The following is a 16275-nucleotide window of genomic DNA, read 5'->3' on the forward strand; positions in this document are numbered from 1 at the left end:
GCAGCAAAGCAAGTTGGGCTTTCAAACAATAAACCCCAACATCCTTCTTTTTTGGACTAATTTTTCTCCCCTTCCTTTTTGCAACAATTAGTGGAACAGGTTTAGTTTCACACATAGCACCAGTGTGCTGGTAACATCTGAGTGCCATACTTCAACTGCCAGCTTAAGAGTGTGTGGATAATCACGTGACATTGGCAACAGCAACTGAACAAGAAAATTAAACGTTACACTATCCTCATTCAGTATGCAAAAAATCATTGCCCTCAATGGTTACATAAATATAAACTAACCGCATGGTGGTGTAGTGGTTAGCGCTGCTGCCTCACAGCGCCAGGCACTTGGGGTTTTATTCCAGCCTTGGATGACTGTCTGTATGAAGTCTGAACGTTCTCCCCTGTCTGCGTGGATTTCCTTCGGGTGCTCCGGTTTCCTCCCACAGTCCAAAGATGTGCAGGTTAGGTGGATTAACCATGGTAAAATGCATAGGATTATGAGGTTGGTGGGATGGATAAGATGTTCTTTCAGAGAGTTGGGGGAGACTCAATGGGCTGAATGGCTTCCGCACTGCGGGGATTCTAGGGTCCAAGCTACCTTTACCTCTCATCTGTGTGCTCCATAATGTTGCTTCAGCTGAAGCCATCGACCAGGCAGTTAACAAAGCAGCACCTTCATATAACTGTGCTTTTAACCGCTGAGATAGGGGGCATGAGAGGACCACTTAAATTTTTAATCCACCATTAAAGGCTAGTCACAAAGGTTGATCTGTTGAACTCAATGCCATGGAAACAGTTAACACTCAGACAAACGATATGTCCTTATTAAGTTTTCTCTCAAGGTGCTGCTACCCTGAGCTTGATAATTATTAGTCATGAATTAATGATAAAGTTCCAGAGACTTGCATAAAATTTCAGATGCATGACCTCTCTTGTTGCTCCTAATAATCTCAGTCTCAGGACACTAAAGAACGGTTGAGACGCTGGCTACCGGCCTTAATTAATGGAAAGTTTATGTCTCAATTTAAAACAGAACGGGGCTCCTTTTCTCAAAACAGTGAATACACAATGTGACCAATTTTTTTAAAAAAAAGATCCCTTTGGAATTTCAGGCTCTGAGCTATATTGATATGCTCAGCACAGACCAAAGCGCCCACTGAAATTTACTGAGAGACAGAAAGAGGACTGAAAACTGACAGCCTTTTGTCATTTACCATGAATCAATGTCAAGGGATACATTAATGACTGCACATGCGGTATCAATCCTGGCAGTCACGCCACTCAGTGCTACTTAATCTGTGAAATCTGAGACTCGTTTGACAGGAAAGATACATAGAAATTGAAATACCCAAATAAGCAAATGTAAAGCTCATTTGATTGAAAAATATCAGCAATTTCCCGTAATCTTAACACGGACGGTAGTTTATTTTCATTGAAATATCATTAAGGAAAATTGGAGGCTGGAACCTTTTTAAACAGTAATTCACAGGGAAAAAGCAGGTGCAGAAAAAGAAATGAATGCCATCTTAAATTGTCTTTTTCATAAAAGTGTCCCTGTTAAAGAAAAGGCTCAGAAACAATATCAGGATTTATGGTGTATCCAATTGCATTACAGTATGTGCTTACTTTATTCCTAGTCATTTAAAGAGCTCTGAGGAAGTCTGAGAAACCTATGAGAAATCTAATGTTATTGGACAGTTAATATCAGAGTGCATGTATTGGTTATAGTATAAAGAAAATGAACAGTTGGGGTTCTCCCACAATCACCTGAACCATGCCATCTTGGTGGCACAGAGGTTAGCATAGCTGCCTCACAGTGCCTGGGACCTGGGTTCAATTACGACCTTGGGTCACCGTCTGTGTGGAGTTTGCATGTTCTCCCTGTGTCAGTGTGGGTTTCCTATGGGTGCTCTGGTTTCCTCCCATAGTCCAAAGATGTGCAGGTTAGGTGGATTGGCTATGCTAACTGTCAGGAGGACTAGCAGGGTAAATATGTGGGGCTATGGGGATAGGGGCTGCGTGGGATTGTTGTTGGTGTAGGCTCGATGGGCTGAATGGCCTCCTTCTGCATTGTAGGGATTCTATGATTCTATTATTCTAGCAGACCATCCAGAAAAAAATATCAAACATAAAATTGCAACCTACACTGCCAACCCCATTAGAAAGTATCTCATAACCAAACATTTTGGGCTCGATTTTCTCATCCTGATGCAGGGCCAACTTGTCATGGGTGGGCTTTAAAATTTTAGGGTGACACCTCCTCCCACTCACCACAGCTGTCACCCCACCCCCCCCCACCCAACCCCATCCCATCCCTGGTAATTTTGAGCAGCACAGAATAAGGGATTAAGACAGTCCACACTCAGCTGTCCCAATGTTGGCTCCTCCATTGCAGACATGGGCATTTGCTGCAATTTTCATGGCGCTGTACTGGCTTTTTCGTGCTGAGATCCACACCAGCTGGGTGGTGTCTTGAATCAATGGGAAAACCCCTTGTTTGGAGTTGAGAATCATATATGAAAGATCAGCATAAAAGGTGTTGCCAACTTCACATCATAACAAAATGCAGAATGATAGTTATGTATGTTTTGATTAAAGGGCTTTGCTTGAAGTGGTAAAATGACTATTAAAATGAATAGTATTGTGTACATGCGCTAGTCTTCAGATGCATTAGAATGCATTATCCACTGGATAAAGTGCTGTTCTGCATTATACAATGTTGAAATTCAGATTTGACTCTGTATCTTTTCCATCATATTTTTCTTGAAATCTAGCTCAGCCATCAGTTTGGCTGTTTCTGTGTTTTGACAGATGCCTTTGCTGTAACTCTCATAGTAAGAACTATAGAAATACATATTCTCTGTTTGGCTATTTGTGGTTTTATCCCTACCATAGCAACAAAAGCGTGCTAAACAGATTTCTAAGCAATATCATCTGTGATTGCAGTCAGACTGCGTTATCCCTCCTCCCCTCTTTGATCTTTCTGGAGTCTTTGACATGGCTGTCCAAATTGTCTTCCATGGGATTTCTCTTGCTTGGTTTCATTCTGACTCTCTGGTCAGAACCAGAGAACCTAGCAGAAAACTACATTTCTATTGCTGTAATTTTGGCATATTTTCTGGTGCAGAGAAAAATGAAAAATAATAAAGGGCCACAACAGAGGTGAGGGGGAGAGAGAAATGAAGCAAGAAATGACAAAAAAAATTGCACTTTCATAGTACACAACATGCAGAACATTCCTGAGCATTTACGAGAGGTGAAAGATAAATCAGCAATCAGACAAGGGGTAAATTCCTGTGAACGAAAGGCAAATGACTACAGCTGGTGAAAAAGAAAACAGAAATCACGGGAGACAGTCAGAAGGTCAAGCAGCATATGTCGAGGAAATGTGAATCCATTGATGTTTCTGGTATAATATATCCTTCCTAAGATGAAGGCCGTTTAAGAAGGAACTGAACCAGAGGCTGTAAAGTATATCTAATAGTTATGGGAATGTCCATAAAATGAGTTGCTAATACAGCATCAGAAGCAGATGCAGGGGAACACCACCACCTGCAAATTCCCCCCCAAGACATACGCCATCCTGGTTTGGAAATATAAGTCTGTTCCTTCATTCTCACCGAGTCAAAATCCTTCCCTCCCAGCATTGTGGCCGTACTTACACCACACTTACTGCAGCAGGTCAAGATGGTGGCACACCACCACCTTCTACAGTGCAAGTATGAGGATGGCCAATAGATGCTGGCCTAGCCAGTGATGCCTACATCCTGCAACAATCGCTTAAAAATTGTGTTGCTGACTCATACCATCATTTAGCCAGGGAGTAAGCTGGGAAAATTACACTCAGAATCTGTGGACGTCAAGAGGGGGAAAAAGGAGAGTGCAATGGGACTGTTGAAAATTAGCGAACTGGAGCAGCTTCCAGCAGCCCAGGAATCTGGTGAAAGGAAAATGTAGGTTGGTATTAGCTCCATTAGTACTTAACTCATTTCTTTCTGTCATTCCTGGAAAAGTAATACACTCATTGCAAACAAACATCAACTGCCGGAGAGATTTGATGTAATCACGGGACTCTAAGCAATAGGCCATACACCATTCTTCAGCTCTCCATAACTGTAGCAGTACTTTCAATCCCCTCCCTGTAGTCACACTGCTCTTCCCTCTCTCCTCCATTTGGTTACATTACCACTGCCCCATTCTTCCCTGGGCAACTTTGGGCTGGGTTTATAGCCCCTCATCAATTTCTGGTTGAGGGACATATAGACAGATGGCTAAATCATCATTGTTCCACACACCCCTGAACAAACCCTCATAACTGGTGGGGACAGGGATCCACTGCTCCCATTACAATGCACTTGGTGTGGGTAAACGGGCAAGAGTTGGGAGCCTGCTTTACCCAGTGGGGGGAAAGTGGGAAGAGTGGGTGCATTCTTTGGGGGTGCCCTGTATACTTTGTTGGGGAGGAGGGGAGGGGGGCTTCACATCAAAATGATAACCTGCCTCTCCCTCCCCAACCCACCTTGTGTGCCTCCCTGCTTGCCCTCCAAAACCCATCCCACCACCCTCTCACCACCTCAGTGCCAGATCCATTCCCACTATAAAAGCCCAGGGAAAATGGGAGTGGCACAGTAGTTAGCATTGCTGCCTCACAGCGCCAGGTGCAATTCCAGCCTCAGGTCACTGTGTGGAGTTCTCTCTGCGTCTGCGTGGGTTTCCTCCAGGTGCTCCGGTTTCCTCACACAATCCAAAGATGTGCAGATTAGGTTGACTGGCTGTGCTAAATTGACCCTTGTGTCGGGAGATTAGCAGGGTACACGTGTGGGGTTATGGGGATGGGGCCTGGGTGGGATTGTGGTCGGTGCAGACTCAATGGGCCAAGTGGCCTCCATCTGCACTGTAGGGATTCTGTGATAGTACCACGTATATTTGCAAAACGAGGCACTTGTCATTCAACTTCAAATTCCATCTCACAATCCGACTAACAGAAGTATCCTTGATTAGAATATGATTTCCCTTTGGGCGAAACAACTGTAGCTAAGAATCAGATGGCCTGTGCAAACTGACAGAAGCGTACACAAAAAGTAACTTATTTCCTTTTGTTCCAATCGGAAACCTAAATTTCAAACAGACTCGGGTGTGTTTTTATGAAGGGCATTGTTTCTCTTTGACAGTCTCACTCAATCATCCCAATATATCTGATATGATTTAAACTGTTCCAGCTTTCTGCTCTGTTTTCTCAGAGATAACAAATGGGATTGCTCAATCCGGCTACTGATGTAACAGCTATCTAACTTTGTATATTTTGAGACCCTTTTTAATGAATCTTGGCTTTTCCAACATGCCTAAGAAAGGCATCAGACTAAAAATCTGTTTCATTACAACCACTTCAGTCATACTAGTGGATACCCGTTATATGAACAAAGAACTCTAATTTACTTTTATGATGAAAATATGCAAAATCATGGAATCCCTACAGTGCAAAAAGAGGCCATTCGGCCCATTGAACCCGCTTCGACAATCCCACGCTGGCCCTATTCCAATAACCCTAGGTAATGCTGCTAATCCTTTTGACACTAAGGTACAATTGGGACGGCATGGTGGCACAGTGGTTAGCACTGCTGCCTCATCGGACCAGGGACCCAGGTTCGATTCCCAGCTTAGGTCACTGTCTGTGTGGAGTTCGCATGTGCTCCCTGTGTCTGCATGGGTTTCCTCCAGGTATTCCGAGTTTGAAAGACATGCAGGTTAGGTGCATTGACCCGGACAGGTGCGGGAATGTGGCGACTAGGGGAATTTCACAGTAACTTGGAGTCATGGAAGTTTACAGCATGGAAACAGGCCCTTCGGTCCAACTTGTCCATGCCGTTCTTTTTTTTTTAAAACCCCTAAGCTCATCCAAATTGCATGCATTTGGCCTATATCCCTCTACACCCATCTTTATCAATATGCTTTTTTAAAAGATAAGATTATACCTGCCTCTACTACTACCTCTGGCAACTTGCTCCAAACACTCACCACCCTCTGTGTGAAAAAACTGCCTCTCTGGACACTTTTGTATCTCTCCCCTCTCACCTTAAACTTACGCGCTTGAGTTTTAGGTTCCCTACCTTTGGGAAAAGGTATTGACTATCTAGTTGATCTGTGCCCCTCATTTTAAAGGCCTCTATAAGATCACCCCTCAGCCTCCTATGCTCCAGAGAAAAAAGTCCCATCTATTCAGCCTCTCTTTATAACTCAATCCATCAAATCCCGGTAGCATCCTAGTAAATCTTTTTTGCAGTCTTTCTAGTTTAATAATATCCTTTCTATAATAGGCTGACCAGAACAGCAAACAGTATTCCAAGTTCCCAATTCCTGTATTCAATTGCAGTTTCAATGTAAGCCTTACTTGTGACTAATAAATAAACTAAACTAATTGAGAATGGCCAATCCACCTAACCCACACATCTTTGCACAGTGGCATAGAAAATAAAATCTTGAGACACTTTGGTTGCATATTAGTGTTTTGATAATCCACTGCCAGCTGTTTGCGTAAAATTCCTCCAAGCGTTATTGAAATCTGAAGCTGTTTATTTCAAGTGAGCTCACAAGTGCCCTAAATTCAAGACACATGGAATCATTACCCAGACATGAACCGATGCCGGGCCAGACAAGATCAAATTGCTTTGGAGTTCAGTGCAAATCATTTCAACATTTCATGTTGCATGAAGCTACCTGACCAGACTGTACTCTTTGTTCTTATCATCAATATGATGATTAATCAGAACTGAATGAGCACTTACAATGGAAACCCAGCACTCTTAAGCACAATACTTAATGCTTTTGGACTATGTGATTTCAGTTCAGTTGTCAGCTCCTGTGATTTAATTGCAGGAATGTATGGCCATCAGGGTACACATTCTTAATGGGATAGAAAGATCATTGGGAAAAGAAACAGGCCTCACCAATCAAAGTGTCTTTAAACTAAGGATACACGATAATAACCTGCTCTCACGGGTTAACCTATCATTTACCGATTGCAAATGTTATCTTTGTGCAGTCATTTCCCTTTCTTTGTTTGCTACTTAAATGCAGTTAATATCCCATTTACTTTTCAAGAAGTGACACCTCATTCAATTAGCAGAAAATGGATTGCATTGCTGTCTCTTCCCACTCCCGTGTCGTTACTTCAGGTGCCCCTGAAGATTTATCCTTGGACGCCTCTTATTTCACATTGCAGCATTAGATTTCACACATCTTCTGGTAACATCCAGCTCAACCTCATTACCATCTCTCTTGACCCCAGCTCTGATGAAGGGTCATCCAGACTCTAAACATTGGCCAGAAGTTCATTAACCTACCCTCCAGGGGAATCGGATTGGGCGATGGGCAGGCAATGGAAAAGTCTGTAACCTCAGGCGTGATTTCAGAGTTTTGGGACGAGCAAGGCTGTAAAAAGCTGGCTCTGTCCTCTCTCCACAGATGCTGTCAGACCTGCTGAGTTTCTCCAGCATTTTCTGTTTTTGTTTCAGATTCAAGTATCCACACACAGTATTTTGCCTTTATTTCTTCACCCTTTGATTGTTTCCAAGTTGTCAGACTGCTTGTCCAGCATTTATATCAATAGACAGAAATTACCAGCAACCAAACACTAGAAAGATCAAGCCACTGTTTCCATTTCCCTCCACAAAATCCATTCCTTGGTCAGCACCTCTCCACTGGTTTCGGAGTCATACCCTATTACAAAGGAAGAATGCAAAGGAAGAATTACAAAGGTAGAATGCCCTAAATGTGACAGACTTGGAACACTTTGCTGCATTAAAAGTTTGAATTGAAGGTTTACACTGCTACTGAACTAAGCACTGACAACAATCCCTGATTCCAACTCATTCATTCCCAACTCAAAGTTGCATCCTGTGTTTTGAAATCCAAGCTGGGGAGGGAGAGGCACAGGCAGGCGGAGGGCAGGACACAGAATCCAGTCCTTGTTGTGATGGTGGGGTGATAGGATTGCAATTTGGGGCAAGACTTCTGGGTTTCTACATCCACCATTCTAATCCTACAAATTCTAACATTTGGCTGTGGGATAGGCACACTTTCTGCCAGCAGCACTTGGGCAGCATCTCTGGGCTGTTTAAAAGAATCTCCTGCTACCTTTCCACACACTTCTATACCTCAGACCATGTGCTGCTGTTACATGTCTACAGGTGTGGCCTGTCTGATTTTGCTAAGGTCCCCATTAGCTGGATTGAAGTCAGGCTCATGATGGGGCCTAAATGACAATTTTGTTTTTATTCATTTGTGAGACATGGTCGTCACTGGCTGGCAACATTTATTGCCCATCCCTTGTTCAGAGGACAGTTGAGAGTCAACCACATTGCTGTGGCTCTGGAATCACAGGTAGGCCAAACCAGGTAAGGACAGCAGATTTCCTTCCCTAAAGAACATTAGTAAACCAGATGGGTTTTTATGACAATCGACATTGGTTTCATGGTCACCAACAGATTCTTAATTCCAGAATTTTTTTATTGAATTCAAATTCCACCATCTGCTATTGCGGGATTTGAACCCTGGTCCCCAGGACATTAGCTGAGTTTCTGGATTAATAATCCAGCAATAACAACCACGAGGCCATTGCTTCCCCTTGAAAAATTGTAAAACCTGTTCCTTCACATTCCTTTCATTCACATTCCTGTGAAGCACCTTGGGATGTTTTGCTACATTAATGATGATAATGTAAAGCCTTTGCTGTGGAATGCATTTTTATGGTATGAAGGTAATTTGCATTCGGAAATTGAAATGCTTCCCCCTCCCTCCTCAATGCTTCTTCAACATTCCTTGCCTGATGTGCATGAACGGCAGCTGAATGAGTGTAAACTGGTAGGCCTGGTAGGTATGGATATGATTGGTGCAACTTGTGGGCCGAAGGGCCTGTTTCTGCTGTAGTGTTCTATGTTCTAAACTTACATTTCAAAACCGAAAGGAGGACTGTGGTTGGGACTTTACCCCCTTTCCGCAGAGTGTTTGACAGCAGCAGGAGATGACATGCCACTTGCTGGCAGTGGGACCTTATAGTCCTGTAGTTGTCAGTGGGGTTTCCCACTGAACATACCCCCTTGTTGCTGGGAAATCCACAGCAGGGGTGCACTGTTTATACAATTGTACAATCCTGCCGGCACGAATGGCAGCAAGATTTCAGTGAATGCGGTATAGATTGCAATTAAATTGAGCTGGCTTCCACCCATTTTAAACTTGTGTGTATTCTAATTGCAATGTCCTGGCTACGTTAGGGGTTGTGGGTTTTAAACAAGTAGAAAAGTTGCGGTTTGCACACACAGATTCAAACTGACAGTTTTATTGAAAGTGGTGTTCTCTGTACAGAGTACAAGCTGAAATTAAAACAGCAACCTGTGCAACAACCTAATGACATCACTGTCAATCATGTGACCAGCTCTTAAAGCAATCATACTACCATTTAAATATATAACACTAATGGTTTGGGATTATATTTGGATATTTCCCACCATGGATCTATTTTTGGATGTGGCCTAGGGAAGAAATACCCTGATGAACTAGATTTTAAGGGCTGCCTGAAAATAATGACAAGCCAAGATAATTAGTAAGCATATTACATATGTGTTATAACACACAAAAAGTCAATCATTACATAAGAATAATACCTCTGACATTTGTGTTGTCATTGGCTAAGAACTTGACTTCCTTGGGTTTTTAATGGCACAGTGGTTAGCGTTGCTGCCTCACAGCGTCAGGGACCTGGGTTCGATTCCTAGCTTGGGTCACTGTCTATGTGGCGTTTGTACGTTCTCCCCGTGTCTGCCTGGGTTTCCTCCCACAGTCTGAAACATGCGCTGATTAGGTGCATTGACCTGAACAGGCTTCCAGAATCTGTAGCATTTTCTAGTTGCACAATAACAGTTCGCAAACTAACTCTTCACACGTAATAGCTGGTGTAATCATGATAGATAAGAGAGGGTCCCAAGTGATTTTGGTAAACAAATACCTCCAATATGCTGGGCAAACTTCAGGGGCTCTGATCCAGCTCTCATTTAACTGCAGAAACAGTTTGCTGCCTAGCCCATCTGATAAGCCAAGGCAGGATAGGGCTTAAATCTTACAAGAACAGCTTGACTCATTAAAGTTCACAGGAAATTTCATCAATAAAGTTTACTCAAACAAAGTCAGCATTTTCAAACACTGGAAAAGTGACCTTCATCATCCCATTCCAGTCCAGGGAAAGTGAGGGACTTCATTGATTTCATGCAACCAAGTGTCAGTTATGGGAAATGACAACAGGCGTAGGCCAGTCTCAAACTGGAACATAGGGATTATTGAGGCTTTGTTTTGTATTCAGGAGATGAGGAGAGCAACAGGATTGTTTTCAGTTGGATTGATGACTTCTGTATGCAGTATCTGTAATTCTATGTTATTGAACATGATGTATATTATCGAGTGTAATAATGGGACACTTGCAATGCATGTTTTAATATCTAAAAAACCCCAAATCCTCAATCATTTGTACAAGCAGAATTCACAGTCTGAGCTTCAGAATCCCTTTGCAAAGTCTGTGCTTCCATCTTTGCTCATGACTGCTGTATCTGGGCAGTCACTGGCACAATAATGCAGTTACACTAATGCGTGATAGCTAGTAGAATGAATAGGAAGGTCAAAATACAAGTTCATGTTTAAAATCATGTTGTGATCAGGTAATGGGAACAAACTACAAAATGAGTGAAATGAAAATTAACATTCCTTTTGCAGTGCTTTTGAATAATAATTGCAGCTTAAGAGGTCTTTCAGTTCATATCATTAGGGTAAATTATTTTGGTTGATTTTCCAGTTCCTGTGCCTGGGCATATTGCTTTGCTTGAGCGCAGGGAATAAGGGAACATTGTCGCCAGGAAAATCTTCCCACGGGAAACTAATCCACAGCATGGCGGCACAGTGGTTAGCACTGTTGCCTCACAGTGTCAGAGACATGGGTTCAATTCTGGGTTACTGTCTGTGGAGTTGCACATTCTCCCCGTGTCCACATGGGTTTCCTCCGGGTGCTCCTCCCACGCTCCAAAGACGTGCAGGTTAGGTTGATTGGTCATTCTAAATTGACCCTAATCTCAGGGGGATTAGCAGGGCAAATGAGGGTTACACGAATAGGGCCTGGGTGGGATTGAGATCAGTGCCGACATGATGGGCCAAATGGCCTCCTTCTGTACTGTAGAGATTCTATGAACCCAATTTCCTGCAAATTTATGTACAGGAAAATTAAGTGGTCTCCTGCCTCTGGTTCTGTTTTCAATTTTTCCCTCTATTTGTCCTATTTGGGAGCAACATGTGATGCTCCAGAAAGAAAGAATAGAAATGAAGCCCATCTGTCAACACTCCAAGAAACGTTTATTTATAGAGTTACACATTACAAGTGTACAACTCCTGACCCAAGAACCACAGTTCCAGTCTGTTTCAATTGCAGGGACACAAGTGGATCCCTAGATGACGTCCACCCATGCAGACAATTAACAGATACTCTTCTCCCTCTTTTAAAAGAAATTAGTTGGTCCCTACAACCCAAAATTTCAAAACAAATTGAATCCATATCCCCTATATTTTTACAAAGCATTACATATTGTGAGACACTCCTCCACTAGGGTCCCTAACAATTTGTTTGTATATGTTCTTGTAAGAACACTTGATAACTTGCATCCGCCCATTTAACTTTAAAGATTTTCTTGCTCTCCAGCAATTGCTTCAAGCCAGTAAGGTCAACCCATAACCTTTTCTTGTTCACATTTTTCATTGTACTTTACACCACAATGGATGATTATCTATTCCGTGAGTATCCTACCTTCAGGACAACATTTCTCATTGTCACTTGAAAGGGTTAATAATCACACAAGTTTAAAAAAAAATCACGGAAGCCACTATGAGAAAAACCAGAGGGCTTTATAAAAATCTACACAGATAAGCATCAAGGCCTTTAGTCTGAGAGAATTCATTAAATCTGAACATCTGGACATGCGATGAGGAGTGATATACACAAACAACTGGGACATCAATCATAACTTGTAACAATAATGAATCAGGTCGGCTAACATGATTAAGTCTTTGCACTGATTGGATATAATTAAGCAGGCACATAGTGATTGGTTTTAATATCTGTATCTTATGAATGATGTAACCTTAATAACTATGAGTGGAAAGCGATAACTCTTTTACCTTGCTAATTACTTGTAATCAAACTTGAAACTATAACTGCTTGTGTATTCCTGAATTCTGGAATATAGCTAGTTACAGACTGTGACCTGGGACTTTTCAGTGTTCTCGCTATGTAGCTCAAATTAAAAACAACTATTTAACAGAACTCCGTGACTTGGTGGTTACTTAAAGGATACAAACTTGTGATCAATTAAAACGCTGAATAACAAAGCCTACAACATCACGCATAAGAAATATTATGAACCAACTGCACTAGAATTTCTGACAAGATGTGGGACTAAACGAACAGCTTTTTTCCATGAGCCAGCACAGTCACAATGGACTGAGTCACCTCCTTCATTCAATAATTCCATTTGTGTTTCTTAAAAACTTAATTAAGTATTTTTAACAAATCACATAAACCCTACATTTCAACACCCTATTCATTCAGCTTTTGCCAAACAAAACCAAGCAACAGTCTCACTGCCCATGACATAACCAAAAATTACATAATACCCCCCACAAAAATTTTCCCAAAAGCAATTCAAGAAACATTCATCAATAAACCTGATTACCAAGATAGTCACGATGTACCACACTCTGTAATCCCTTGCGGGCAAGTAAACCTTTTTGCTTCCCACCTAGCCAGCTTTCCCTCCATTTTAGGAGATTTGATACTGTTGGGCTAATTTTAACCTCACCCTCTGCACAGCAAGCCCACCAGAAACACCAGCTTTAGACACCCATCCAACATTGACTTCAATGGAGAATGGGGCTGTGAAAATTAGCTATATACCCAATCCAGTTAGTTTCCCGATGATAAAGACATAATACTGCGGGATGCTGGAATTGGAAGCGAAAACAGAAAATCTCAGCAGGTCTGACAGCAATTCTGGAGAGAGAATAGATCCAACGTTTCGACGACCCTTCGTCAGGGTAACCCTGACTCTGAGATTTTTGTTTCAGTTTCCTGACGACTCAGGTTAGGTTAAAATTTCCCCTGCTAGCTCTGATATAAACAGAATTTACAAATGCTCAGTAAATCTAAGAGTGCAGAAAAATACCCAGGAGCTGCCATGACTTCAATGGAAATAAAAATCAAAGGGAGATTTAAAACGGGCTGCTAACTCACTGAGATCTAAATTCCAATGTCTGTTCCCTCCTTGTATGCTAACCCATGCTGTTTCTGGCAATATAGATTAGAAATTGAAAAAATCCAGTGCAGCCAAAAATCCACTTGGCTCCACTCCTATCAAAGCATAATAGATTTTTGAAGTGTCTAATCTTCGTTATAGTCCTAACAAAGAAACAATTCACATTCTCCTTGCACCCTTTTCTCATTCATTACCCCATGCTAACATTACATGATTCATTGTGAATTCAACTACTGATCAAAGTTGAATGAGAGAAACAGCTCACCTTAGGCTATCATTACACAACATGCTTGTTGTACCTTACAAAGCACCATTATGTGTAGACAGAGAAGCACATCTTCTGCCTGCCCTTGCTTCCACCTTCATAACATTACAATAACTCTTTGGTCTGCCTAAAACCTGTTGCTCTTCCAGTACAGAGAGTTGTCCACAGCCGAGTGTTGCAGGCTGGCACATTCCAAAGTTTAGGAATATTTCAGAGGGTCTGGAAACTGAGTAAATCCTGCTGGGTTGTACGTTTGAGGTTAAATGAGCACTGTAAATACCAATAATAGCTGTAAACATTGTGAATATCATACAGTATTGGGAGAAACTGATCTATTTTACACTTTATGTAATGTCAATTTTGACCAGGTAATCTAATGTTATAAATTTTATGAGTAAAGTATACTTTAAAAGTAAACATTTACCCAACCCACAACCCATTGCTATAGTTTTGTCATCTCTGGACTAAGGGCCGGAATTCTCCAGCCGTTCACGCTCTGCTGCCACTGCCAGTGAGAATGGAGAATACGGCACTCAACCAAATCTCCATTCACTGCAGCGGGACTGGAGAATCCCAGCAGGATCTGGTCCAACGACTCCAGTGATATTCTTCTGTCGTTCAGCCATCAAGAAAATCCAAATTGTCCCAAAACACTGTTATTCTGCGCAGTCAACATGGCCACTCTTGCATCGTTTACATTTTAACTATCTGCCTCATAAGACCATAAGGCATAGGAGCAGAATTAGGCCACTTGGCCCATTGAGTCTGTTCCACCATTCAATCATGGCTGATATTTTTCTCATCCCCATTCTCCTGCCTTTTCCCCACAACCCCTGATTCCCTTGCCTCATCTTCAAACTCCTCCGTGACCACTTCTGAAAATTTCTCAAGCCATACGCTCTTTCACATTCTTTGATACCATTGCCTCCTGTGCATCATATCCTCCATTCACAGTGCCATCAATGGAACAACTTTCAATTCACCTCAACCTTACTGTCTCAAACGTCTTGCCGAGCCCCCCGAGCCCCCCAATCCCCACTCCCCCACCTCTTGAATTCTCTTTCAGTCTTTCAAAATGTTCTCTAAACCCATAATATCAACCTAACCGTCGGTTGCCTCTCCCCACTTCACTTGTCTGCCTCAGCAAGGGTTGCTCTTGTTAATATACATCAGGTGGACAGAAAATTGCCAGTGTTTCAATTTGCCACCTGTCCTCCTGGCGGATGAGGGTCTTTTCTGAGAGCGTGAAGTGTTGGAAAATCACTCCCGGGAATATCAGATGATTTTCCTAAACCGCCCGATCTTGAAGCGAAAGTTGCCTATTCTCTTGTGACCACCAGCTGAGAACTGTGCACGCTGTCAGGTTGTGCGACTGGATAATTAATCAGGTCCACACTGTAATCTACACTTTGGTTACCACCGTTATAAATGTCACTGCTCATTAACACAGAACGTCTGCATTCCCTAACACTGTATCATTGTTCCCTCATGTAAGGTTTGCTCTGCAACTGAGAGCTAGCTGGCGGGTCCATTTGAGCGGCAGGGTATGGTTTTGGGCATTGCAAAGAGTTCTATAATTTGGTCTCAGAGTGCAGTTTAAAGTACCACTGAGGAATACGAACCATACTTAATTCTATGAACACTGCTTATTATTAATGGACACAGATTGAACCAGGCAACCTAGGACACATGGTTTGTCAGTATGTTGCTTTTCCACCTACTCTTGGGAATGGAAGGGTACAATAGGAAGCCTGTTCCAATTCCGGTGAGCGTCCCAGTGTTATTAATGCTGGATGTTATTTCATTCACTTTGTTAGTCACATTTTTGTTAATGGGAAAAAATTTCAGCTTGTAATTGAGAGCTCACTTTCAAGTGTTGTGAGAGTGTTTCACACATCACAGCAACTCTGGCGGTGTGTATAGGTATCACAAGCCAACGTAACCGGATGTGTGTTCATCTTCGTGATCCTCCTGCACCATCAGAAACAAAAATGATTGTAATATTGATCATGTACAGTAGGGTAACCCAAACTGATATTTCTTTATGATTTATGATTCTTTATGATTTATGATTCTTTTTCTTTCTCTCTCAACTTTTCTCCACCTCAATGTTTGTTATCTCCATATTAAGCTTTATTTATTACTTTCCCAAGTTGGCTTACATTAACACTGCAAGAAGTTACTATGAAAATCCCCTAGTCGTCACACTCTGGTGCCTGTTTGGGCACACTGAGGGAAAATTTAGCATGGCCAACGCACCTAACTTTTGGGCTGTGGGAGGAAACTGGAGAATCCGGAGAAAAGCCATGCAGACACAGGGAGAGCGTGCAGACTCCGCACAGACAGTGACCCAAGCTGGGAATCGAACCTGGTTCCCTGGTGCTGTGAAGCAGCAGGACTAACCACTGTGCCACCATGCCGAATGTCACCAGATCAGTCTGTGACCAAGGGTAGCAGCATGTGACTACTACTTATTTTCTGTAAGAGATTCATCTCTCTTGTACCAGTAGGAGATGATGCTAAACAAAACCAAGGTGCTTAGACATTGCAAAAGTGGGACCATATGCACTCTAGCATATACGTCCTAGTGAATTACAGAAGTGATGTAGATTGATACAGAACACACATAGAAAAATAGAAAGAGAGGAAGAGAGTAAGATGCAGAAATAAAAGGAAT

General features: G+C 42.2%; 1 protein-coding gene across 1 annotated transcript in view; it reads right to left on the reverse strand.

The window, feature by feature from the left end:
- LOC145355894 (transmembrane protein 132C-like) overlaps positions 1 to 16275 on the reverse strand; it is a 928035-nt gene that overhangs the window by 340363 nt on the left and 571397 nt on the right. The window lies entirely within an intron of this gene.

The sequence above is a fragment of the Carcharhinus amblyrhynchos genome, chromosome 20, assembly GCF_965287045.1.
Source record: "Carcharhinus amblyrhynchos chromosome 20, sCarAmb.v2.hapA, whole genome shotgun sequence".
Classification (NCBI taxonomy): Eukaryota; Metazoa; Chordata; class Chondrichthyes; order Carcharhiniformes; family Carcharhinidae; genus Carcharhinus; species Carcharhinus amblyrhynchos.